This window comes from Schistocerca nitens, chromosome 7 (assembly GCF_023898315.1).
Source record: "Schistocerca nitens isolate TAMUIC-IGC-003100 chromosome 7, iqSchNite1.1, whole genome shotgun sequence".
Lineage (NCBI taxonomy): Eukaryota > Metazoa > Arthropoda > Insecta > Orthoptera > Acrididae > Schistocerca > Schistocerca nitens.
In genome coordinates, this window is record NC_064620.1 from 68,372,870 (window position 1) to 68,397,748 (window position 24,879).

The 24,879-nt window shown below is 45.3% G+C and overlaps 1 protein-coding gene and 1 non-coding gene across 4 annotated transcripts in view; both read right to left on the reverse strand.

Moving 5' to 3' along the window:
* Positions 1-24,879, reverse strand: part of LOC126195003 (medium-chain acyl-CoA ligase ACSF2, mitochondrial-like) — a 282,623-nt gene that overhangs the window by 220,846 nt on the left and 36,898 nt on the right. The window lies entirely within an intron of this gene.
* On the reverse strand, positions 22,677-22,751 carry Trnas-uga (transfer RNA serine (anticodon UGA)). Its single transcript has one exon. It is a non-coding gene; the product is annotated as a tRNA-Ser (tRNA).

Below are 24,879 nucleotides of genomic sequence, written 5' to 3' on the forward strand. Positions count from 1 at the left end.
CCATAGCGATATCTGGTTTCCCCTTCAAGCTAGACAAGTTTCGTTCTTTGTAGTTTTTTCGTTTGACGCTTAGTTCGTGAGATATTTGGCCTGGTCACGATCAATGGACCACCCTGTATATACAGCGTCGTAAATATAAACTAAATAGTATAGACAATAATATGTACATATTCCAGGCTACTACAGACGTCTTGAAAAGAATGTAGGCGAAACGTGTATGACACCAAAAATGTGTTCCATTCAGTTGTAATTAGACAGTCCCGAAATAAAAATTACCAATTTACTGTAAAAATGATAACGATGTCAGAAAACTGGATGGTTTATTCCAGAGAAAGAGCTCCACAAATTTAGTAAGTCAATAACGCATTGGTCCACCTCTGGCCGTAATGCAAGAAGTTGTTCGATTTGGCATTGATTGACAAAGTTGTTGGATGTCCTCATGAGGGGTACCATATCAAACTCTGCTCGAACAGTCCACGGGTATACTGCCGGCTCATAGCGTCGAATGGGCACAGTATTTCGGCTATCAGACATGTCGCCATCGTCAGGTGCGCTGACGAACTGAGCTCCTGAGGGCGGGCGGCTGATTTAAAAACCTCCCCCCGCGGGCCGCTCCCTCCGCCGTTCGCGCCGCGCACTGCCCGCCCTCAGGAGCTCAGTTCGTCAGCGCAGCTGACGATGGCGACATGTCTGATCGCCGAAACATTGTGCCCATTGGACACTATGAACCGGCAGTATACCCGTGGACTGTTCGAGCAACAAATACGCGCCGGCCGAAGTGGCCGTGCGGTTAAAGGCGCTGCAGTCTGGAACCGCAAGACCGCTACGGTCGCAGGTTCGAATCCTGCCTCGGGCATGGATGTTTGTGATGTCCTTAGGTTAGTTAGGTTTAACTAGTGTTAAGTTCTAGGGGACTAATGACCTCAGCAGTTGAGTCCCATAGTGCTCAGAGCCATTTGAACCATTTTTTGAACAAATACGTTGGGAGAAACTGAAGAATCACATCATACCAAACTCTGACCAACTGGCCTGTTAGATCGTCAAATATCCGAGCTGGTTGAAGGGCTCTTCCCACAATGCTCCAAACGTTCTCAGTTGTGGAGAGATAGGTGACCCTGTTGACCAAGGCAGGGTTTGACAAGCATGAAGACACGCAGTAGAAATTCTCGCCGTGTGCAGGCTGCGTTATCTTGTTGAAATGTAAGCCCAGGATTGCTTGCCATGAAAGACAACAAAACATGGCGTAGAATATCGTCGACGTACGGCCGTGCTGTAAGGACGCCTCGGATGACAACCAAAGGGTCCTGCTATGAAATTAAATGGCACAGCAGACCGTCACTCGGGCCGGATAGCTAGCGACAGTTATCTTGGTATTCCACCTCTTCTGGGGCGTCTCCAGACGAGGCTCTGCTGGTCATTGGAGCTCGGTTAGAAGCGGAACTCATCACTGAAGACAATGCCGCCCCATTCAATGAGATTCCGGACCGAAGACGTGTCTGGAGACGCCATGCACAGTGGTGGGCTACCAACCTGACTTTCGTCCGCCATACGGCCGACAACCAGAAGTGTTGGTCTGGGGTGTCATTTCTTTTCGTAGAACGACACCTTTGGTTGTCATCCACCCATCGTTACAGCACAGCGGTACGTCGATGATAAACTATGCCCCGTTTCGTTGCCCTTCATGACAAGCAGTCCTGGGCTTACGTTTCAGCGGCGGGAGTTTCTACTGGTTGTGGTTCAAATGGTTCAAATGGCTCTGAGCACTATGGGACTTAACATCTGTGGGCATCAGTCCCCTAGAACTTAGAACTACTTAAACCTAACTAACCTAAGGACATCACACACAGCCATGCCCGAGGCAGGATTCGAACCTGCGACCGTAGCAGTCGCGCGGTTTCGGACTGCGCGCCCAGAACCGCTAGACCACCGCGGCCGGCTACTGGTTGTGTTCATGCTTGTCAAACGCTACCTTTGTTAGCAAGATCGCCGGATCTCTCCCCAATTGAAAACATTTGGAGCATTAAGGGCAGGGCCCTGCAACCAGCTACGTATTTTGACGATATAACACGTCACTTGGACAGATGGTTCAAATGGCTCTGAGCACTATGGGACTTAACATCTGATGTCATCAGTCCCCTAGAACTTAAAACTACTTAAACCTAACTAACCTAAGAACATCACACACATCCATGCCCGAGGCAGGATTCGAACCTGTGACTGTAGCGGTCGCGCGGTTCCAGACTGAAGCGCCTAGAACCGCTCGGCCACACCGGCCGGAGCCACTTTGACAGAATTTGCCACAATATCCCTCAGGAGGAAATCAAACAACTCTGTCAGTCAATTCCAAGCCGAATAACTGCTTGCATAAGGGCCAGAGGTGAACTAACGCTTTACTGACGTGCTCAGTTTGTGAACTTGTTTCACTTGAATAAATCATCCAATTTTTCTGAAATTGTAACCAGTTGTCTGCTGTACATATACGTCCCATTCGGAGAATTCATTCGTGGTGAGTCTATTTTTTTTGCCGTGGTATATGTATAACATATTACACCAGTTGTGTGCGCGGACACTGTCTGCAAAATGTGTTGCGAATAGAGTTAGTAGCAAGGAAGTAATAAATGAAAACTTCATTCACGATGCGGCATTTTTCCACGCATCTCAATGTTTACTGTAAGTAGGCTGTTTAGGTTTTTATGTTGGTAACGCCATGTAGCGCTCTGTATGAAAATCACTGACTGTGCTGTGTGCAGTCTGTGGCTGGTTTGTATTGTTGGAATATTTGATATACACTCCTGGAAATGGAAAAAAGAACACATTGACACCGGTGTGTCAGACCCACCATACTTGCTCCGGACACTGCGAGAGGGCTGTACAAGCAATGATCACACGCACGGCACAGCGGACACACCAGGAACCGCGGTGTTGGCCGTCGAATGGCGCTACCTGCGCAGCATTTGTGCACCGCCGCCGTCAGTGTCAGCCAGTTTGCCGTGGCATACGGAGCTCCATCGCAGTCTTTAACACTGGTAGCATGCCGCGACAGCGTGGACGTGAACCGTATGTGCAGTTGACGGACTTTGAGCGAGGGCGTATAGTGGGCATGCGGGAGGCCGGGTGGACGTACCGCCGAATTGCTCAACACGTGGGGCGTGAGGTCTCCACAGTACATCGATGTTGTCGCCAGTGGTCGGCGGAAGGTGCACGTGCCCGTCGACCTGGGACCGGACCGCAACGACGCACGGATGCACGCCAAGACCGTAGGATCCTACGCAGTGCCGTAGGGGACCGCACCGCCACTTCCCAGCAAATTAGGGACACTGTTGCTCCTGGGGTATCGGCGAGGACCATTCGCAACCGTCTCCATGAAGCTGGGCTACGGTCCCGCACACCGTTAGGCCGTCTCCCGCTCACGCCCCAACATCGTGCAGCCCGCCTCCAGTGGTGTCGCGACAAGCGTGAATGGAGGGACGAATGGAGACGTGTCGTCTTCAGCGATGAGAGTAGCTTCTGCCTTGGTGCCAATGATGGTCGTATGCGTGTTTGGCGCCGTGCAGGTGAGCGCCACAATCAGGACTGCATACGACCGAGGCACACAGGGCCAACACCCGGCATCATGGTGTGGGGAGCGATCTCCTACACTGGCCGTACACCACTGGTGATCGTCGAGGGGGCACTGAATAGTGCACGGTACATCCAAACCGTCATCGAACCCATCGTTCTACCATTCCTAGACCGGCAAGGGAACTTGCTGTTCCAACAGGTCAATGCACGTCCGCATGTATCCCGTGCCACCCAACGTGCTCTAGAAGGTAAGTCAACTACCCTGGCCAGCAAGATCTCCGGATCTGTCCCCCATTGAGCATGTTTGGGACTGGATGAAGCGTCGTCTCACGCGGTCTGCACGTCCAGCACGAACGCTGGTCCAACTGAGGCGCCAGGTGTAAATGGCATGGCAAGCCGTTCCACAGGACTACATCCAGCATCTCTACGATCGTCTCCATGGGAGAATAGCAGCCTGCATTGCTGCGAAAGGTGGATATACACTGTACTAGTGCCGACATTGTGCATGCTCTGTTGCCTGTGTCTATGTGCCTGTGGTTCTGTCAGTGTGATCATGTGATGTATCTGACCCCAGGAATGTGTCAATAAAGTTTCCCCTTCCTGGGACAATGAATTCACGGTGTTCTTATTTCAATTTCCAGGAGTGTAGTTGTGTTGGGCAGTTGTATGTGAACAGCGCGTAGCGTTGCGCAGTTGGAGGTGAGCCGCCAGCAGTGGTGGATGTGGAAAGAGAGATGGCAGAATTTTGAGAGCGGTCGATCTGGACGTGTGTCTATCAGAAAGAGTAAATTTGTAATACTGGATATCATGAACTGATATATATGTGATCGAAATGATAAAATCTCATATAAAGATGTAAAACAAATACTAGCAAAGAGATAGAGGGGCTGGCCAGTACTTACCTCAGCTCAGTACAGCCGATAGTTACACAAAAGTGAACAGAAGATTTACATTCCTAGCTTTCAGAACTTTGTTCCTTCATCAGGGAGGAGAGACGGGAAAAAAGGGGAAGAAGGGAAAGTGGATTCAGTTACTCACAACCCAGGTTATGAAGCAACAGGGAAAGGTAAACACGGAGGGTAGCAAGGATGGAGGCATGGTTGTCAGAGGGAAGCCAAAGATATTCTACTGTTAAGTACTGTGCCAGCTTCTAACCAAAGAGGATGCATACAGAAGTAAAGAGGTATACAGGGTGTTACAAAAAGGCACGACCAAACTTTCAGGAAACATTCCTCACACACAAAGAAAGAAAATATGTTATGTGGACATGTGTCCGGAAACGCTTACTTTCCATGTTAGAGCCTATTTTATTACTTCTCTTCAAATCACATTAATCATGGAATGGAAACACACGGAAACAGAACGTACCAGCGTGATTTCAAACACTTTGTTTCAGGAAATGTTCAAAATGTCCTCCGTTAGCGAGGATACATGCATCCACCCTCGGTCGCATGGAATCCCTGATGCGCTGATGCAGCCCTGGAGAATGGCGTATTGTATCACAGCCGTCCACAATACGAGCACGAAGAGTCTCTACATTTGGTACCGGGGTTGCGTAGACAAGAGCTTTCAAATGCCCCCATAAATGAAAGTCAAGAGGGTTGAGGTCAGGAGAGCGTGGAGGCCATGGAATTGGTCCGCCTCTACCAATCCATCGGTCACCGAATCTGTTGTTGAGAAGCGTACGAACACTTCGACTGAAATGTGCAGGAGCTCCATCGCGCATGAACCACATGTTGTGTCGTACTTGTAAAGGCACATGTTCTAGCAGCACAGGCATCCCGTATGAAATTATGATAACGTGCTCCATTGAGCGTAGGTGGACGAAACTAAAATGAGCTCTAACATGGAAATTAAGCGTTTCCGGACACATGTCCACATAACATATTTTCTTTATTTGTGTGTGAGGAATGTTTCCTGAAGGTTTGGTCGTACCTTTTTGTAACACCCTGTATAGTATTAAGATAAACACAACTATGTAGGATGAAAAGATTCGTGAATGGCTAAAGAGGAGAGGGAAAAAGGAGAAGACTGAAGAGTAAATGGGAGTGAGGTTGGTTAACGTAGGTTCAGTCCAGGGGGATGACGGGATGAAAGGATGTGTTGGAGTGCAAGTTCCCATCTCAGCAGTTCCGAGGGACTGGTGTTGGGTGGGAGAAGCCAAATGGCACGTACGTTGTAGCAGGTTCCTAGGTCCCTAGAATTATGCTGGACGGCATGCTCTGCTACTGGGTATTGAACATCTCCTAGGCGGACAGTTCGTCTGTGCCCGTTCATGCGTTTGCCATTGTCGTCATACCGATGTAAATGGCTGTGCAGTGCAGGCATGTCAGCTGATAAATGACATGTGTTGTTTCACATGTGGCCCTGCCTTGAATTGTGTATGTTTTACCAGTAGCAGGGCTGGAGTAGGTGGTTGTGGGGGGATGCATGGGGCAGGTTTTGCAGCGGGGTCGATTACAGAGGTAGGAACCGCTGGGTTGAGAAGGTGGTCTGGGAATATTGTAGAGTTTGACAAGGATGTTACGGAGGTTAGGGGGGCGACGAAAGGCAACTCTGGGTGGTGTGGGGAGAATATTGTCAAGGGATGATCTCATTTCAGGGCTTGACTTGAGAAAGTCATATCCCTGGCGGAGTAATTTGTTGATGTTTTCGAGGCCAGGATAATACTGGGTGACAAGGGGGATGCTTCCAGTATTATCCTGGCCTCGAATACATCAACAAAATTGCTCCGCCTGTCCTGTCAGTACTGAAATATCTGAAAATGCGTGGCACGAGGGTTTTCGACTGCCCCGACGTGGCTGTTTCACGAATTCAAAACACAGATCCTTGTGAACTTACCTATATCGTTGAACAGAAAGCTTGGAAACACGGGCGTATCGATGCAGCGGTGCAGAACCACGTGCTGTAGGCAACGCATTGTGGACAATCGGTTGGAACCATAGCGTGTACCCTTTGTAAGTGGTACAGACGTAATTGTTGTTCACGCAGAACGTCCAAGACGATACCGTGGCTACTACCCACCGCACGAGCAATGTTCGAGAACGTTGACGGGTGCTCTTCAAAGCGATGCAGTAGATCTTCAAATTCGGGCATGCGGCGTTGCTGTGGAGCACAACAGTCCTGCCTCCTCACGGTGAAGCTAGCTGTTTCTCGGAGCCGCTGCGTAACTTGGACAAAACGTTCGTGCGATGGCGTGCAAAGGTAAGGTAAAAGTTCGTGTTACAGCCGAATTGCAGCTCTTTCATTACCTCGAGCTCCGCATGCACGTAGGGCATATTTGTGAATTCCGAAAACGTGTACTGAACCATATTTATTGCATCAGACACGCATGGGCGTTGAATAGGTCTCGCAGCAAGGAAGACATCAAGTGACATCAGGTGGCCGTATGATGTGGTACACGTTATCCTGTCTGCGTTATCGCACACCAGGGGAAAGCAACTCTGAGACTTTTCTCTTTCCCTCACCAGACGTGGACGCATTACATATCTGAATTGAAACCGTCATAGAACGGAAATGGTACATTTCCCGACATGGGTTTCTACTCAAAATATTATGTACTCACTCCCTTCTACAAGTCTTAGAAGTCTGTAACGGGAATTTCCGAACACCCTGTATAAAAGACAGTGTCCTGACAGACTAAGTCATCATTGCCCAGCCCAAACTCCTAAGCACAGAAACCTGAAATTGGCGAGTGTGTTGATCCAAAACTTTAGGCGTCGTTTAAGAAGGAGTTTTTCGGAATTCCAACCCTCAGACTTCAAGAAGAATATAATAATTCCAATCCCTAAGAAAGCAGGTGTTGACAGATGTGAGAATTACCGAACAATCAGTTTAATAAGTCACAGCTGCAAAATACTAACACGAATTCTTTACAGACGAATGGAAAAACTAGTAGAAGCCGACCTCGGGGAAGATCAGTTTGGATTCCGTAGAAACACTGCAACACGTGAGGCAATACTGACCTTACGACTTATCTTAGAAGAAAGATTAAGGAAAGGCAAACCTACGTTTCTAGCATTTGTAGACTTAGAGAAAGCTTTTGACAATGTTGACTGGAATACTCTCTTTCAAATTCTAAAGGTGGCAGGGGTAAAATACAGGGAGCGAAAGGCTATTTACAATTTGTACAGAAACCAGATGGCAGTTATAAGAGTCGAGGGACATGAAAGGGAAGCAGTGGTTGGGAAGGGAGTGAAACAGGGTTGTAGCCTCTCCCCGATGTTATTCAATCTGTATATTGAGCAAGCAGTAAAGGAAACAAAAGAAAAATTCGGAGTAGGGATTAAAATTCATGGAGAAGAAGTAAAAACTTTGAGGTTCGCCGATGACATTGTAATTCTGTCAGAGACAGCAAAAGACTTGGAAGAGCAGTTGAACGGAATGGACAGTGTCTTGAAAGGAGGATATAAGATGAACATCAACAAAAGCAAAACGAGGATGATGGAATGTAGTCGAATTAAGTCGGGTGATGTTGAGGGTATTAGATTAGGAAATGAGACACTTAAAGTAGTAAAGGTGTTTTGCTATTTGGGGAGCAAAATAACTGATGATGGTCGAAGTAGAGCGGATATAAAATGTAGACTGGCAATGGCAAGGAAAGCGTTTCTGAAGAAGAGAAATTTGTTAACATCGAGTATAGATTTAAGTGTCAGGAAGTCATTTCTGAAAGTATTTGTATGGAGTGTAGCCATGTATGGAAGTGAAACATGGACGGTAAATACTTTGGACAAGAAGAGAATAGAAGCTTTCGAAATGTGGTGCTACAGAAGAATGCTGAAGATTAGATGGGTGGATCACATAACTAATGAGGAGGTACTGAATAGGATTGGGGAGAAGAGGAGTTTGTGGCACAACTTGACCAGAAGAAGGGATCGGTTGGTAGGACATGTTCTGAGGCATCAAGGGATCACCAATTTAGTATTGGAGGGCAGCGTGGAGGGTAAAAATCGTAGGGGGAGACCAAGAGATGAATACACTAAGCAGATTCAGAAGGATGTAGGTTGCAGTAGGTACTGGGAGATGAAGAAGCTTGCACATAGAGTAGCATGGAGAGCTGCATCAAACCAGTCTCAGGACTGAAGACCACAACAACAACAACCCCTAAGGGGACGAAATAGGGGATAAAAGGTTTTTTGGAATTATGTCACTATTAAGGCAAGTTGGAGCTAGAACTACGAAAAGTGGTATTTGGTTTCTCGGTGAGAAATAAAGAAAAACATGTTTCAGCATTTTTGGAAATCCAGCGACTAAGGGGGTAAAATAGCCCTTCCGGTTGGCCGTGCGGTCTAACGCACTGCTTTCCGGGCGGGAAGGAGCGCCTGGTCCCCGGCACGAATCCGCCCGGCGGATTTGTGTCAAGGTCCAGTGAGCCGGCCAGTCTGTGGATGGTTTTTAGGCGGTTTTCCATCTGCCTCGATGAATGCGGGCTGGTTCCCCTTATTCCGCCTAAGTTACACTATGTTGGCGATTGCTGCGCAAACACGTTCTCCACAAACCATTACTCTACCACGCAAACATAGGGGTTACACTCGTCTGGTGTGAGACGTTCCCTGGGGGGGGGGGGGGGGGGGGTCCACCGGGGGCCGAACCGCACAATAACCCTGGGTTCGGTGTGGGGCGGCGGAGGGGTGAAGTGGACTGCGGTAGTCGTCGTGGGGTTGCGGACCACTGTGGCTGCAGCGGGGACGGAGCCTCTCCGTCGCTTCTAGGTCCCCGGTTAACATACAACAACATAACATAAGGGGGTAAAATAGTGAGTGAAAGTTTCTTTGGAAGTAAATCATTATGAAAGCATTTAACTTAAGTCCTTGCGAAAAGGTCCTGGAAGACCCTAATGGCACTGATCGACCGTCGTGTCGTTATCAGCCTTTAGAGGTCACTGGATGCGGATATGGAGGGGCGTGAGGTCAGCACACCGGTCTCCCGGCCGTTGTCAGTTTTCGTGACCGGAGCCGTTATTTTTCAGTCAAGAGTCTCCTCAGTTAGCCTCACAAGAGTTGAGTGAGCTCCACCTGCCAACAGCGCTCGGCAGACCAGACGGTCACCAATCCAAGTGCTAGCCAAGCCCGACGCGCTTAACTTCGGTGATCTGACGGGAACCGGTGTTACCACTGTGGCAAGGCCCTTGTTATTATTAAGCACCACTAAAGCAGTTTTAAAGCTCACCGATGAAAACAGGATTTTACTTCTCAGCTGTAAATAAAAAAAATACGTATTTCAATGTTTTTGGAAATTCTACCCGTATGGGAGTCAAATAGTTGATGAAAATTTATGATACAGTATCTCATTATGAAAGCGGGTACTAAGCTAGTAGGGAATAAAAAGGAGGTAAGCAAATAAACTTCTCAAACGACTTGGTTTAGTAAAGAATTAAAACTTTAATACTAGTCGCTTTACAATAGTTCTTTCACTCCCTCTTTTACATGTCTTCGAACAACTAGATGGAGGGTACTTGGCATATAAATATTCGAAGCAAATATACTTGCGGCAACAACAATATCTGGCGAATGCAATCTTCGCGCAACTACTTCTTTCCTTCCGAACATTCGGAGGTTGGTTGGTTGGTTGTTTGGAGTATAAAGGGACCAAACTACAGGGTCATCAGTCCCTAACACTCGGAGGAAAGCAAGCTTGATTCACATTTTAAATATTTATTTTTCGGGCTTTAATGTTGATACATTGACGGAAAAATCGGTGCTTGTAGTTAATCATGAATTATGCACTGTGAATAATTATTGCATCGGCTCGTTGGTGCAAAATCCAAAGAAATGCCTCTACGGCCAAGAGTATTATAATACTAGTGGTTATCTACCAAAGCACTGGCAACAAAGTACCTAGTTTGATGAGCTTCTAACAAGGGAACCTCCCCATCGCACCCGCCTCAGATTTAGTTATAAGTTGGCACAGTGGATAGCCCTTGAAAAACTGAACACAGATCAATCGAGAAAACAGGAAAAAGTTGTGTGGGACTATGAAAAAATAAGCAAAATGTAAGAACTGAGTAGTCCATGCGCAAGATATCCTGTGGAGGAATCGGATGAGCTACGACCTTGCGATCAAATGTTTTCGGTTCCCATTGGAGAGGCAAGTCCTTTCGTCTACTAATCGCACGGTTTTGCGGTGCGGTCGCAAAACACAGACATTAAACTTATTACAATGAACAGAGACTTCAATGAACGAACGGACGGATCATAACTTTGAGAAAATAAAGTAAACTTATCACTCGAGGGAAGACTTGAACCATGGACCTTTCGTTCCGTAGCTGCTCATGCTAACCTCGGGACCACGGCGGTCTTGAGCTCTGACTATGCTTGATGTTGCTAATCTTGCGCATGGACTACTCAGTTTGTATATTTTGCTTATTTTTTCATAGTTCCACACAACTTCTTCCTGTTTTCTCGATTGATCTGTGTTCAGTTTTTCAAGGCCTATCCACTGTGCTAACTTATAACTAAATCTGAGGGGGGTGCGATGGGGAGGTCCCCTTGTAAGAAGCAGTGAAGCTCACATAATAGTAGATACAGAAAGCAAGTTGAAATACGGAACTGCCAGCACAGATTTTTGGGCGAAATTTAAACCCATTTCGGAAGGATAAGCTAATGGCAAATGGAGTTGGTAAATTTGCCGCAATAGACAAGAAACTCAAGAAACTGAACCTGCATGCGAGATTGTTTGGGCAAGAATAATTATCAGGGGTAGACATAAACTTATAACTAGAACTTTCTGTCGACCACCGGAGTCACCCCCTGATGTAACCGAAAAATTACGGCAGAATCTCAGTTCGCTAGTACGTAATTTTCCCAATCATGCTGTAATCGTCGGAGGAACTTTTATAAACCAAACATCAATTGGAATGACTACCGTTTCGTTAGTGGTGGCTGTGACAAAACATCCTGCGAAACTTTACCGAATGCCTTCTCTGAAATCTACCTACAACAGATAGTTCGGAACCCTTCTCAAGATGAAAATATATTACACATAATGGCAACGAATAGACCAGACATCTTTGTGAATGTCAGTGACCATGACGTGGTTGTGGCAGCAATGATTACCAAAGCGCAAAGGACAACTAAAACAAGTAGAAAGATATAATATACGTTCAGTAAAGTAGATAAAAAACAGTAGAATCTTATTTCAATAAAATTTTAAGCACAGAAAAAGAACACGTGGAGGAATTATGGCTCAAGTTTACAAAAAACATGTGAAGGAACTATGGCTCAAGTTTAAAAGCGACTACAGTAGCACAATATTATCGAAAGATCTCTCACGGAACTCGAAGAAATTCTGTTCGTATGTAAAGACTGTTGATGGCACCAAAGTTTGTGTCCAGACATTTATGGATGTAACGGGTACTGAAATAGCGTATAGCAAAGCTAAAACAGAAATGCTTAATTCTGTTTTCAAATGTTCGTTTACAACAGGAAACCAAGAATTATTGCCGCCATTTAACTCTCGTACCACTCCAGGTATGTGTGAACTAGTAATTAGTGTCAGTAGCGTTGAGAAACAGCTGAAATCGTTAAAAGTGAATAAGCCCCAGAGCTTGATAGAACCGTGTCAGATTATGTATCCCTCTTTTAACCATAGTATGTCGAAGATTCCTCGAACAAAAAACTGTACCTAATGATTTTAAGAAAGAACAAATCATATCCATATGCAATAGTAGAAGTGTTCTACAAAGTTTGTGTCCATTATCCCTGACATGGATTTGTTGTAGAATCTTAGAAAATGTTCTGAGCTCAAATGTGACAAGGTATCTCGTACAGAATAACGACCTTCATGCACATTGAAAAAGGTACCACAGTGGTTAGTTCACTGAACTTCCATTCTGGAGGACACGATGCAGATTCTCTTGCGGCCATCCTGGTTTGGGATGTCAATTGCTTAAATCGCTCAAGGCAAATAGCGGGACGATTCCTTTGAGAAGGGTACAGCCGATTTCCCTCCTCATCCTTCCTTAAGCTGAGATTGCGCTGCGTCTTTAATGACCTCCTTGTCGACGGGGCGTTAAACTCTAACCTTCCGTTCTTTCTTCTTCCATGCCAACCAGCATGGATTCCGAAAACATCGATTATGTGAAATACAGGGTGGTTATAGTTAAACTTTCGCTACTTGAGACAGTGTAGACAGAAAACTATTCACCTCAAAAGAATTACGTTGGCAGTGCGCTGCAGGATTTGCGTTGTCAATAGTGTTAGTGTCATGACTTACCATTTGGCGCCGCCACTGGTACGGTGACGTACGGTTGAGAAGCTCAGACCCCAAATACGAGGGCGGTTCTGAAAGTAACCTCCGATTGGTCACAGTGCGGGTTGTGGGGGGAGTAGCGACGCCATCTGTGCGTTCACGCACTCAACAGGTCAGTCGGCATCAAGCCGTGGTCGAGTGAACGTCGTACCTGCGCTAGTTTAGTTTTTGTGGCAGTTTGAAATGTGTGCTGCAATAGAAAACCCCGCCAAATGTGAAGTGCGTCCTGTCATAAGGTTTTTTACAGCCAAAGGATATTCTGCAGCAGCTATTCATCGTGAGCTTTGTGCCGTGTACGGACCAAGAGTTATGAGTGAAGGAGTTGTCCGTGAATGGGTACGTTTATTTAAAAGTGGACGAGAAAACGTTCATGATGAAGAGAGGAGTGGTAGACCATCATTGGTGACTGACGAACTCGTTCAGACAGTTGATGCAAAAGTTCGTGAAAATCGACGTTTCTCAATGTCGGAGTTGTCTACTGGTTTTCCACAGATTTCTAAGACTCTCTTGTACGAGATAGTGACAGCAAGATTGGGTTACCGTAAGTTCTGTGCACGATGGGTGCCCAAAATTCTTACCGACCACCACAAAACTCAAAGAATGGCCTCTGCATTAGACTTTCTGTCACGTTATGAGGACGAAGGAGAACCATTGTTAAACAGAATCGTGACCGGTGACGAAACCTGGATTAAGTACGTGAACCCTGAGACAAAAGAACAATCAAAGATGTGGGCACATTCAAATTCGCCTACCAAACCAAGAAAAGCCTCGCAAGATTTTTCTGCCAGAAAACTGATGGCAACGGTGTTTTGCGATGCCAAAGGGGTGTTGTTGGTTGAATTCATGGAACGTGGTACGACCATTAATCAAGACGTGTACTGTGAAACAATAAAAAAGTTACGACGGGCTATACAGAACAAACGCCGTGGTATGCTGACTTCCGGTATCGTTTTTTTGCACGATAACGCCCGTCCTCACTCTGCTCGCAGAACAACGGCCCTTCTTGAGTCCTTCAAGTGGGACGTTATCAACCATCCACCTTACAGCCCAGACCTGGCGCCAAGTGATTATCACCTCTTCATGCATTTGAAGAAATGGCTCGGGTCACAGCGGTTTGATGACGACGAAGAGCTCAAAGATGCGGTCACAGGCTGGCTCCAGGCACAAGCGGGTGATTTTTATGCAGAAGGAATTTCAAAGCTTGTGAAGAGATACGATAAGTGCCTCAATCGCTATGGAGACTATGTAGAAAAATAGTGCAAAGATGTAGTTGTAAGATGTATTTATTAAAATATTTTTATTTAACTTGGTGTATTTTTTTAAATCAACCGGAGGTTACTTTCTGAACGGCCCTCGTATATGCAGCGTGATTGGCACACTTTCCTATTTTCTGCTTCGTCAGCATGTGATTCCCTCGCTGCGAGAGAGAGGTGCTTTGGGCTCAACAATTTGATGTACGATGAAGATCCGCCTCACATTGCTCGTAAGGACTCTCGCTTACTCCGTAAGACGTTTGTAGAAAACCGATTCATTGGCCAATCGTTCAAAACCAAGATCACCAGATTTGAACCTGTGTGATTTCTGGCTGTGAGGGTACCTGGAGGACAGGGTTTATCAACGGGACAGTAATACAAGTTGAAGATTGAAGATGAGGATAGCGAGAGAGGTAGGCAACATACCATCTGAGATGTTTTGGGCAGCGGAAGAAAAATTCCTAGTGCGATTCAAGGTTATCGTGGGTGCAGATACTTGTCACATTGAGCAACGTTTGTAATCAGGATTGTAAACGTGGTATGCAATTAAGAAATGTTACCTTCTCCCGTGGAAATTGAAATGTGTTTCTTTCGATGTTTTATTCGTTATTTCTCTTCCGCGGGTCCTTAAAGGTTTCCACAACGTTTCAGTGTCCAACGATCACTAGTTTTTCAAGTAGCGAAATTTTTATTACAACCACACTGTACGATGCGCGTTTTTCTCACATGACATTCTGAACGCTAGGGATCAAGGTACTGAAGGAAATGCAGCGTTTCCTGACTCAGCATCACACATACGTTAATTATAGACAGTATAAAAATATGGGGTATCAACCGATATTTGTGAACAGATTCAAGATTACTTGTTGGGGAAGACACAGAGTTTTTTCTTGGATGAAGAGTCATCGACAGATGTAGAAGTAACCTCGTGTGCGCTCAGGAAAGTGTGTGGCACCCTTGCTATTCGTTTTGTATACTGAGATGAAGTCACGGAGCCGCGCGGGGTAGCCGTTCGGTCTGAGGCGCTGTGTCATGGTTCGCTCGGTTCACCCCGTCGGAGATTCGAGGCCTCCCTCGGCCATGGGTGTGTGCAGCGTAAGTTACTTTAAGTTCGATTACGTAGTGTGTAAGCCTAGGGACCGATGACCTCAGCAGTTTGGACCCACAGAAACTTACCACAGATTTCCAATTTCCAAGTCATGGAACAGCGATATAGACATAAACAATGGCGGTAGTATCGTGTACACAAGGTATAAAATGGGAGAGCATTGGCAGAGCAGTCATTTGTACTGAGGTGATTCGTGTTGTAAGGTGGCGCGGTCTCCTGACCTTCATTTCTTACATAAACCGTCCTCACAATCGTATTCTGCACACCAAGACGCTTCATTCGAACCCAAATTCGATAAGGTAGAGTCAGTTTTGTATGAATTCATGTAAGCGGTATGCAAATCTAATAAGTAAATCGCAAGTGCGCACCGAGGTTGAAAAAGTCGACGTTGGCGTACACAACATGACAGCCACAAGAATTTATTATTTTATAAGAAAAAGTATCACTTGATTTCTCAGAATTTTTTGCAATAAATAATATTTTTCGTTCGTTTAATGTTTTTCTTACACTAACTAGTAATACTCCAGTACCAAAGTATTCCACTAGTTACGTAAGAATATAGAATATTTTTGTGTCTTTTCCTTACAGCGGACGACTCCAGAAGATATTTGTTGCTGAATGTTCAAATGGTTCAAATGGCTCTGAGCTCTATGGGACTTAACATCTGAGGTCATCAGTTCCCTAGAATTTAGAACTACTTAAACCTAACTAACCTAAGGACATCACACACATCCATGCCCGAGGCAGGATTCGAACCTGCGACCGTAGCAGTCGCGCGGTTCCGGACTGTAGCGCCTAGAACCGCTCGGCCACCGCTGCCGGCTGCTGAATGTTTTTCAAGCAGTTCTTGTTGGTACATTAGGAGCGTCTGTCTGACCTCTGTAGTAGTGTGAGGTGGAAATTATTTCTTGCAGGTGCCGAAGGGTACTTGTTGGATCAATACATTGCGGAACTTGACAAAACAAAACCCACACACTCACAATGTGGAAAGGTTTCCGACGTAATTATGGCCGCAGGAGGGGAATTAACAGACTTTGAACACGGAATAGTGGTTGGAGCTAGATGCGTGGGTCCATGTGATTTTCCATTTTGGAAATCGTTAGGGAACTCAATATTCCGAGATTCACAGGGTCAAGAGTGTGCCGAGAATACCACATTTCAGGCATTACCTCACACGACGGACAACGCAATGCCCACAGCCTTCACTTAACGACCGAGAGCAGCGGCGTTTGCGTAGATACGTCAGTGCTAACAGACATACAACAGTGCATGAAATAAGCGCATAAATCAGTGTGCGACGTACGATGAACGTATCTTTTAGGACAGTGCGCGAAATTTGGCGTTAATGGGCTGTGGCAGCAGACGACCAACACGAGTGCCTTCGCTAACAGCACGACATCGACTGCAGCGCCTGTCCTGGGCTCGTGACCACATCGGTTGGACCCTGGACGATTGGGAAAACCATGACTTGGTCAGATGAGTCTCGATTTCAGTTGGTAAGAGCTGATGGAAAAATTCGAATGTGGCGCAGACGCCACGAAGCCAAGGACGCAAGTTGACATCGAGGAACAGCGCAAGATGGTGGAGGCTCCATAATAGTGTGTGTTGTGTTTACTTGGAATGGACTGGGTCTTCTGATCCAAATGAACCGATCGTTGACTCGAAATGGTTGTATTCAGCTGCTTGTAGACCATTTGCAGCCATTCATGGAAGCCGGAATCTGTGGCCGAGCGGTTCTAAGCGCCTCAGTCCCGAACCGCGCTGCTGCTACGGTCGTAGGTTCGAATCCTGCCTCGGGCATGGATGTGTGTGATGTCCTTAGGTCAATTAGGTTTAAGTAGTTCTAAGTCTAGGGGACTGATGACCTCAGATGTTAAGCCCCATAGTGCTTGGAGCCATTTGAACCATTCATGGACTTCATGTTCCCAAACACCCACGTCACCAGGCCACAATTGTTCGTAGCTGGTTTGAGGAACATTTTGGACAATGCGAGCGAATGATTTGGCCACCCAGATCGCCCGACGTGTATACCATCGAACACTTGTGGAATATAATCGAGAGGTCAGTCCGTGAACAAACTCCTGCATCGGTAACACTTTCGCAAGTATGGACGGTTATAGAGGTAGCGTGGATCAATATGTCTGCGGGGGACTTTCAATGAGTTGTTGAGTCCATGCCAAGTCGAATTGCTGCGCTATGCCTGACAAAAGCAAGTCATACACGATATTATGAGATATCCCATAACTTTTGTCACTTGATTGCATATTAATGACCTTGCTGAAAGTATTAATAGTAACCTCAGCTTCTTCGCAGGTGATGCAGTTATCTATTAAGAACTGCCGTCTTAAAAAAGCTTCACAAATATCCAGTCAGATGTTGATACGATTTCAAAATTGTGAAAAGATTGACAACTTCATTTAAATGCTTGTAAATGTAAAATTATGCGTTCTACCAAACGGAAAATGCACCATCCCAAGACTACAATAGTAATTTTAAATGCGAACATTTTTAGGTTAGGCTTTACCGTGACTGTTACTGACATTAAATGAAACAACAAGTTCACTGTTACCAGTCACCGTTTAGGCAGCTAATATATGCAACATGCAATCTTAAGACTCCTTGCCATGTAAATGTTTCCTCTCATATAATCACTCTTTTCTCTCTCTCTGTCTCTCTCTCTCTCTCTCTCTCTCTCTCTCTCTCTCTCTGTCTCTCTCTCTCTCTCTCCCTCTCCCTCTCCCTTTCACTCACACACACACACACACACACACTTTTTCTCTCTTTCTACCTCTCCTTCTGCCTCCAGCCCCTCACTTCACATCTGTTTATTAACCCCAATCAAAGAGTGTAATGTATGTATGATTTTACTGGTGTAGCCAATATGATCATTGTAATTATAGTCTGTAACATTTCACCTAATTGTTATCAATAAGTATGAACTTTAAGCCATTTTAACATTTCACCTGATTGTATAAACGAGTACGAATGTTTGCTGTTTTAACTTGTCAGAATTGGATTTATATACCACCTGAAGTACACACACATATATTTGACACCTCAAAAGAAACACCGCTAAATGCTTAAAGCAATTATTCTGTAATAATATTGTTATGATGTATATTCTTTGCACTTTGCGATTATGTCTTCACTTCTGCTATACGAACCTTGCACCCAGCTGATTCCAGACGCCATATTTGTTTACAAATGTGGCAGTATACATGTGATGTGTTACGACAGCAAAAGGAACCTGTGATCACTGAAGGTACTGTAGTTTACTTATTTAATGTTTACCATTAGATATCAGTTTAATTTTTCATCAAAAGTAATCCTAAACCATATTCTGAAATAGCGTCTCGTTTCTCCACTAGACAGTGCCACAAGTTCCTCCAAAAATCGTAACACAACACACACACAAATGTAATACTTACTAATGTAAATCCACCCGATGATGGAGGTTTAAACCTTCGAAACGCGTCGTGGAAATAAATAAAACGGTGACTGGTAACAGTGAACTTGTTGTTTCATTTAATACAATACTAATGTTTCATATTTATTGTCGATCAACTGATATAAGTAGCTGAGTGTATCAGTTTATACGGAAATGAAAACGAACGATCGCATAGGCTCAGTTGTAGCTAAAGAAGGTGAGAGGCTGATGTTCGTTGTAGAGTACTAGGCAAATACAGGCAGTGTATAAAGAAGTTTGCATACAAAACAATCGTGCGATCCGTCCCAGAATATTGTTCGAGTGAGTGGGACTAGTATCAAGTAAGACTAAAAGAGGATATTTAACTTATACAAAGAAGGGCAACATGAAGGGTCACAGGTTTGTTGGACCACTGGAAAAAGTCACGAAGATGCTGAGAGAACGAAACTAGCAGATGCTTGAAGGTACGGGCAAACTATTCCGTGAAAGCCTACTTACAGAGTATCTAGACAGCCTTTAAGTGATGAATCTAGGAATACGCAACAGCCCCCTTTGTGTCGCTCCCACAGGGATCACGAAGACAAGATTAGACTGATCACGGCATGGACAGACGTGCTTAATCAGTCGTTGTTGTCGCACTCCTCATGTAAGTGAAACGGGAAAAAGCTCTAATAACTGGTACAGTGCGACTAATCCTCTTGTCGCACGTTTCACAGTATTTTGCAGAGAACAGACGTAGGTGCAGATGTAGGATTGGTTGGTTGGTTGTTTTGGGGAAGGAGACCAGACAGCGAGGTCATCGGTCTCATCGGGTTGGAGGAGGACGGGGAAGGAAGTCGGCCGTGCCCTTTGATAGGAACCATCCCGGCATTTTCCTGGAGCGATTTAGGGAAATCACGGAAAACCCAAATCAGGATGGCCGGACGCGGAGATGTAGGATTACATCCGCTACTAATTCTAGAACATCCTGTAAGTACCTCTCCAAAAAAATATTAAGAAATTTGCTGCACAATTTATATATTCACTGATGTCCTTTGTCATTACCAATATTCCCATTTTCATAATAAAAAGCGTAAACATAAATATAACACTAGCGCAAGAACTAATCTCTGCCAAAAGCACCAGGAGATTAACATTAGTACCGAAAGGTGGCAGACAAGTGGCTACATATGTATTCAACAATACGCTACAGCAAATTAAATGTCATGCAGACAACTTTGAGGAACTTAGGACAGAATTTAAGAAAAATTCTTTTGGACTCCTCTTTCTGTGTGTTTACACATACTCTAAAAAATTAAATTTCAGCTGCTGTTATAATTAGCATGAGCACGGCATACAGTTTTCGTAATTTCAAATCATTTTATTGTATTGTACTTGAATAAAATATATCTTTGACTTCTTTCCACATCGCACGGCGAATCACGTGGGATACGACTATTAATGTTTAATGAATCAGAAAAGAAGCTGTTTTCTAACACATATCTACATTATCCACAATGAACAAAAGCATCCGGTCACCTATCACTGGACATTAATATCGGATGTCTCGACTTTTCGCTTTTATGACGGGGGACACTTTCTGCGAGGTGGTTTAAAGTCTGTGGTGGAATGGCGGCTCATTCCTCCTCGACAGATGATGCTGGATGCTGGGTTCTGGAGGGAAGCTGACGTTCTAACTCATCCCACAGGTATTCCACTGTGTTCAAGTCGGGACTCAGGTCAATACAGTCCATTTCAGGCATATTATTGTACACAAACAACAGTCTCACAGATGCTGCTTTATGACAGGGTGCACTGTAATGCTGATACAATAATCGTCTCCGAACTGTTCCTCTACCGTATGCAGTACACAGTGTTGTAAACTATCCTTTCGTATTTAGCGTTTTCTTAAGCGCAATAGGAGGGCCCAACTCTAACCATGAAAAACATCCCCCTATCGGAAATTACCTCCGGTGTGGTAAACATGTTTGCATTTCACATTATGGCTCGTAACGTTCTTCAAGCGTTGGCCAAACCCAAATTCTTCAGTCGGATTGTCACAGGGTCTAGCGCGATTCGTGGCTTCAAATTACTCGTTCCTAGTCATCATCGTATAATACAAATACGGTGAAAAATTAGCGAAGTGAAAATAAGCAGTGGAAAGTGATGTGCACTGCAGATTATTAAGCCGTGGTCTTCAAGGCATATGCTCAGGGCCCACTAGATACTGCCGAAAATTGGTATGCAGACTTCCGCTTCTACACATTATACGAGGTGTGTTTTTAAGTAAGTACCGTTTTGCCACACCGCTGCCGCATCGCTGCGGTCGGCGTTCTGCGCATGCGCACTGGGTACCTACATCTGTTGTCTACGCACTGACGCCATTACAGTCTGATTCTTCCTTGTTTACGTTGTGTACTGAGTGTTTAAGATGCCTCCGATAATCGTGAGTCCCGCCGATGTGAAGTACGGGATGTTATAAGATTTCTTAGTGCTAAAGGCCTAAAAGCGATCGATATTCATCGTGAGATCTGTGCAGTTTACGGAGAAAACATTATGAGTGATGGAATGGTAAGAAAGTGGGTGAGAGCATTCAAAGATGGCCACACAAATGTGCATGATGAACAATGTAGTGGGCGTCCTTCGGTCGTTAATGAAAGTTTGGTGCAGGAAGTGGACAATAAGGCGAGAGAAAACAGACGCATCACGATTTCCTCCTTGCGGGCGACATTCTTAATGTTTCTCGTAGTGTTTTGTATGGCATTGTGACCGAGAACTTGAATTACCCAATATTCTGTGCACGTTGGGTACAGAAAATGTTGACAGATGTGCACAAAACCAAACGTTTAGACAGTGCATTGACTTTCCTTGAGCAGTACCACAACGACGGTGATGATTTCTTAAGCCAAACTGTTATGGGCGATGAAACATGGGTGGCCTACATCACACCAGAATCAAAGCAACAGTCCATGGACGTTGAGCAAGGGCATCGTTTTGGTGCAAGACAGTGCCCGTCCGCATGTGGCGAATCAGACCAAAGATCTCATCACATCTTTTCGATGGGAAACTCTAGATCATTCTCCGTACAGCCCTGATCTTGCGCCCAGTGACTACTATGTGTTCCTACACTTGAAGAAACACCTGGGCGCTCAGCGTCTTCAAGACGATGACGAAGTCAAAACAGTGGTGATGCAGTGGTTAACAAGTCAGGCGGCAGACTTCTATGAGGAGGGTATTCAAAAACTGGTACAACGTTATGAGAAGTGCCTCAGTATTGACGGAAATTATGTAGAAAAGTAGATCAAGGTACAGGCTTTCATGTAAAAATAAAATTATTGAGATATATTAGCATGTCTTTTTTTAATTTCAAAATGGTACTTACTTAAAAAACACAAAGCACACCTCGTACCAGCAGGCACTGAATTTCACCGTTTTGGTTATACTGAGAGCACACAGACACTGTGAAATTAATGGCCCTAACACTGTTCTGCATTTGCACCCAGTATCTTCACCGGTTATCCGGAGGTGTTTTAGCTTACCTGACGTCTTCTATAGATGTCCCGTGGATGCCCTTTGTAGATACTGATGCTCCCATTGGATTTTCCTTCTCAGCAGTTCGCGAGTTCGTTGCTCCTATATTGAATGGTGCAAGGACGAACAATGGTTCAAAATATAATCCCAAATTGTGACTTGGCCGAAGTAAAGGAACGAACACTGACTTAGGATGCCACAAATGGCTCTCCAAATTTAATCAGATTTTACCGTGAACAGCCTGCAGGCTTGAAATATTTCCTGAACACCGTGAATAATGGTCTCATTGCACGCAATATGCTTTAACGTTTAGCTTATACATATTTCGGTAATATCACACGAAACACTTCAGTCATTCAGTATCCTGTCATTTATAACACATGTCCTTACACCTTTCAGTCCCTATCGCGACAGCTGCAGACGTTTAACAATCCTTTCGCGCCTGTCTCCTCCTGCTCACTTCTGATTGGTCCATCTCAACACCTAATAGAAGTTCAGCTTAGTTGAAACATCTAACTTTTCTAATAAAAATTATTAAAGTTGAAACTTCCTGACAGATTAAAACTGTGTGCCGGACCGAGACTCGAACTCGGGACCTTTGCCTTTCACGGGCAAGTGCTCTACCAACTGAGCTACCCAAGCACGACTCACGACCCGTCCTCACAGCTTCAATTCTGCTAGTACCTCGTCTCCTACCTTTCAAACTTCACAGAAGCTCTTCTGCGAACCTTGCAGAACCAGCACTCCTGTGGAGACATGGCTAAGCCACAGCCTATGGGATGTTTCCAGAATGAGATTTTCACTCTGCAGCGGAGTGTGCGCTGATGTGAAACTTTCTGGCAGATTAAAACTGTGTGCCGGACCGAGGCTCGAACTCGGGACTTTTGCCTTTCGTAGGCAAGCGCTCTACCAACTCAGCTACCCAAGTACGACTCATGACCCGTCCTCACAGCTTCAATTCTGCCAGTACCTCGTCTCCTACCTTCCAAACTTCACAGAAGTTCTTCTGTGAACCTTTCAGAACCAGCACTCCTGGAAGAAAGGATATTGTGGAGACATGGCTTAGCCGCAGCCTAGAGAATGGTTCCAGAATGAGATATTCACACAGGAAGGTAGGACATGAGGTACTGGCAGAATTGAAGCTGTGATGACGGGTCATGATTCGTGCTTGGATAGCTCAGTTGGTAGAGCACTTGCCCGCGAAAGGCAAAGGTCCCGTGTTCGAATCTCAGTCCGGCACACAGTTTTAATCTGTCAGGAAGTTTCATATCAGCGCACACTCCGCTGCAGAGTGAAAATCTCATTATTAAAGTTGTTGAAATTATTAAATGATTGCTCTCAGTACAATCAAGGCCACCTGTACAGTTGGAAGTTAAAATTTACTAGTAATCTGCAACAGCAATTGTAAGCGATAAGCGGATTTGCACCCCGTCCGAACGTTTACTCCCCACTGCTAAAGCAGACGAAGCCTCAGTGTTCGAAACCACGTGACCATCTGGGGTCGTGTGGTGTGAAGTCAACTACCGACTATCGGTCATTGATGCAGCTTCGCTCTTTACATGACATTCTATAATATAATGTAGGAATGAAAGTGGGGCGCAATGTGGCATAAATACCACAATCTGTCCAGCGGCGTCGATTTCTACATCACCCCAAACGTTGCTAGGCACTGACTACTTCTGAGGACATACCAGGCCATTGATCTCCCTGCGAACAGTCATTGTTCTAGCTGGCTGCTGATAACACTTTGGAAGTCACAAGTGATTCATTCCACTGGTTTCATGCATGGTTATTGCTTCATGTTTCCACTTGACAGTCACATCACCAGAAGTCAACTTGGGAACCTTTGGAACGGTTGGAATGTCCTTGATGGATCTGTCACTCAGGTGACATCCAGAGCTGTGAGGACGGGTCGTGAGTCATGCTTGGGTAGCTCAGCTGGTAGAGCACTTGCCTGCGAAAGGCAAAGGTCCCGAATTCGAGTCTCGGTCCAGCACACAGTTTTAAATGTCAGGAAGTTTCATATTGGCGCACACTCCGCTGCAGAGTGAAAATCTCATTCTGGAAACATCCCCTAGGCTGTGGCTAAGCCATTTCTCCGCAATATCCTTTCTTCCAGGAGTGCTAGTTTTACAAGTTTCGCAGAAGAGCTTCTGTGAAGTTTGTAAGGTAGGAGACGAGATATTGGCAGAAGTAAAGTTGTGAGGAGGGGGGCGTGAGTCTTGCTTGGGTAGCTCAGCTGGTAGAGCACTTGCCCGCGAAAGGCAAAGGTCCCGAGTTCGAGTCTCGGTCTGGCACATAGTTTTAATTTGTCAGGAAGTTTCATCCAGAGATTAGTCTACGTTCGAAGTCAGTGACCTCTTCTGACCGACCCAATCAGCTGTTGCTGCCTCTCTACCCCCCACCCCCACCCTCATACTACACTGAAGGCTTTGCCTCGTGTGTCATGTAGTGGGCAATTCCGCATTACATAGGGCTATACTTTTGATCAACGCCATATGTCGCTGTACTTCGCATGGCGGTACGTACTATCATGTCCAGTCGTTCTCACTTCTGTTCCACTCCCAAATGGAGTGAGGGAAGAATCACCACCTGGTGTCTCTCTATCAATCTTATCTCCCTTATTTTACCCTTACAATCCTAACGCGAAATAAACTTTGGAGGCAGTAGAAACGTTCTTCAGTTTGTCGCAAATGCTTATTTTCTAAACTGTCGTAATAGCGTTCCGCGAAAAGGTCTTCTTCTTTCCTTCAATGATTCCCATCTTCTTC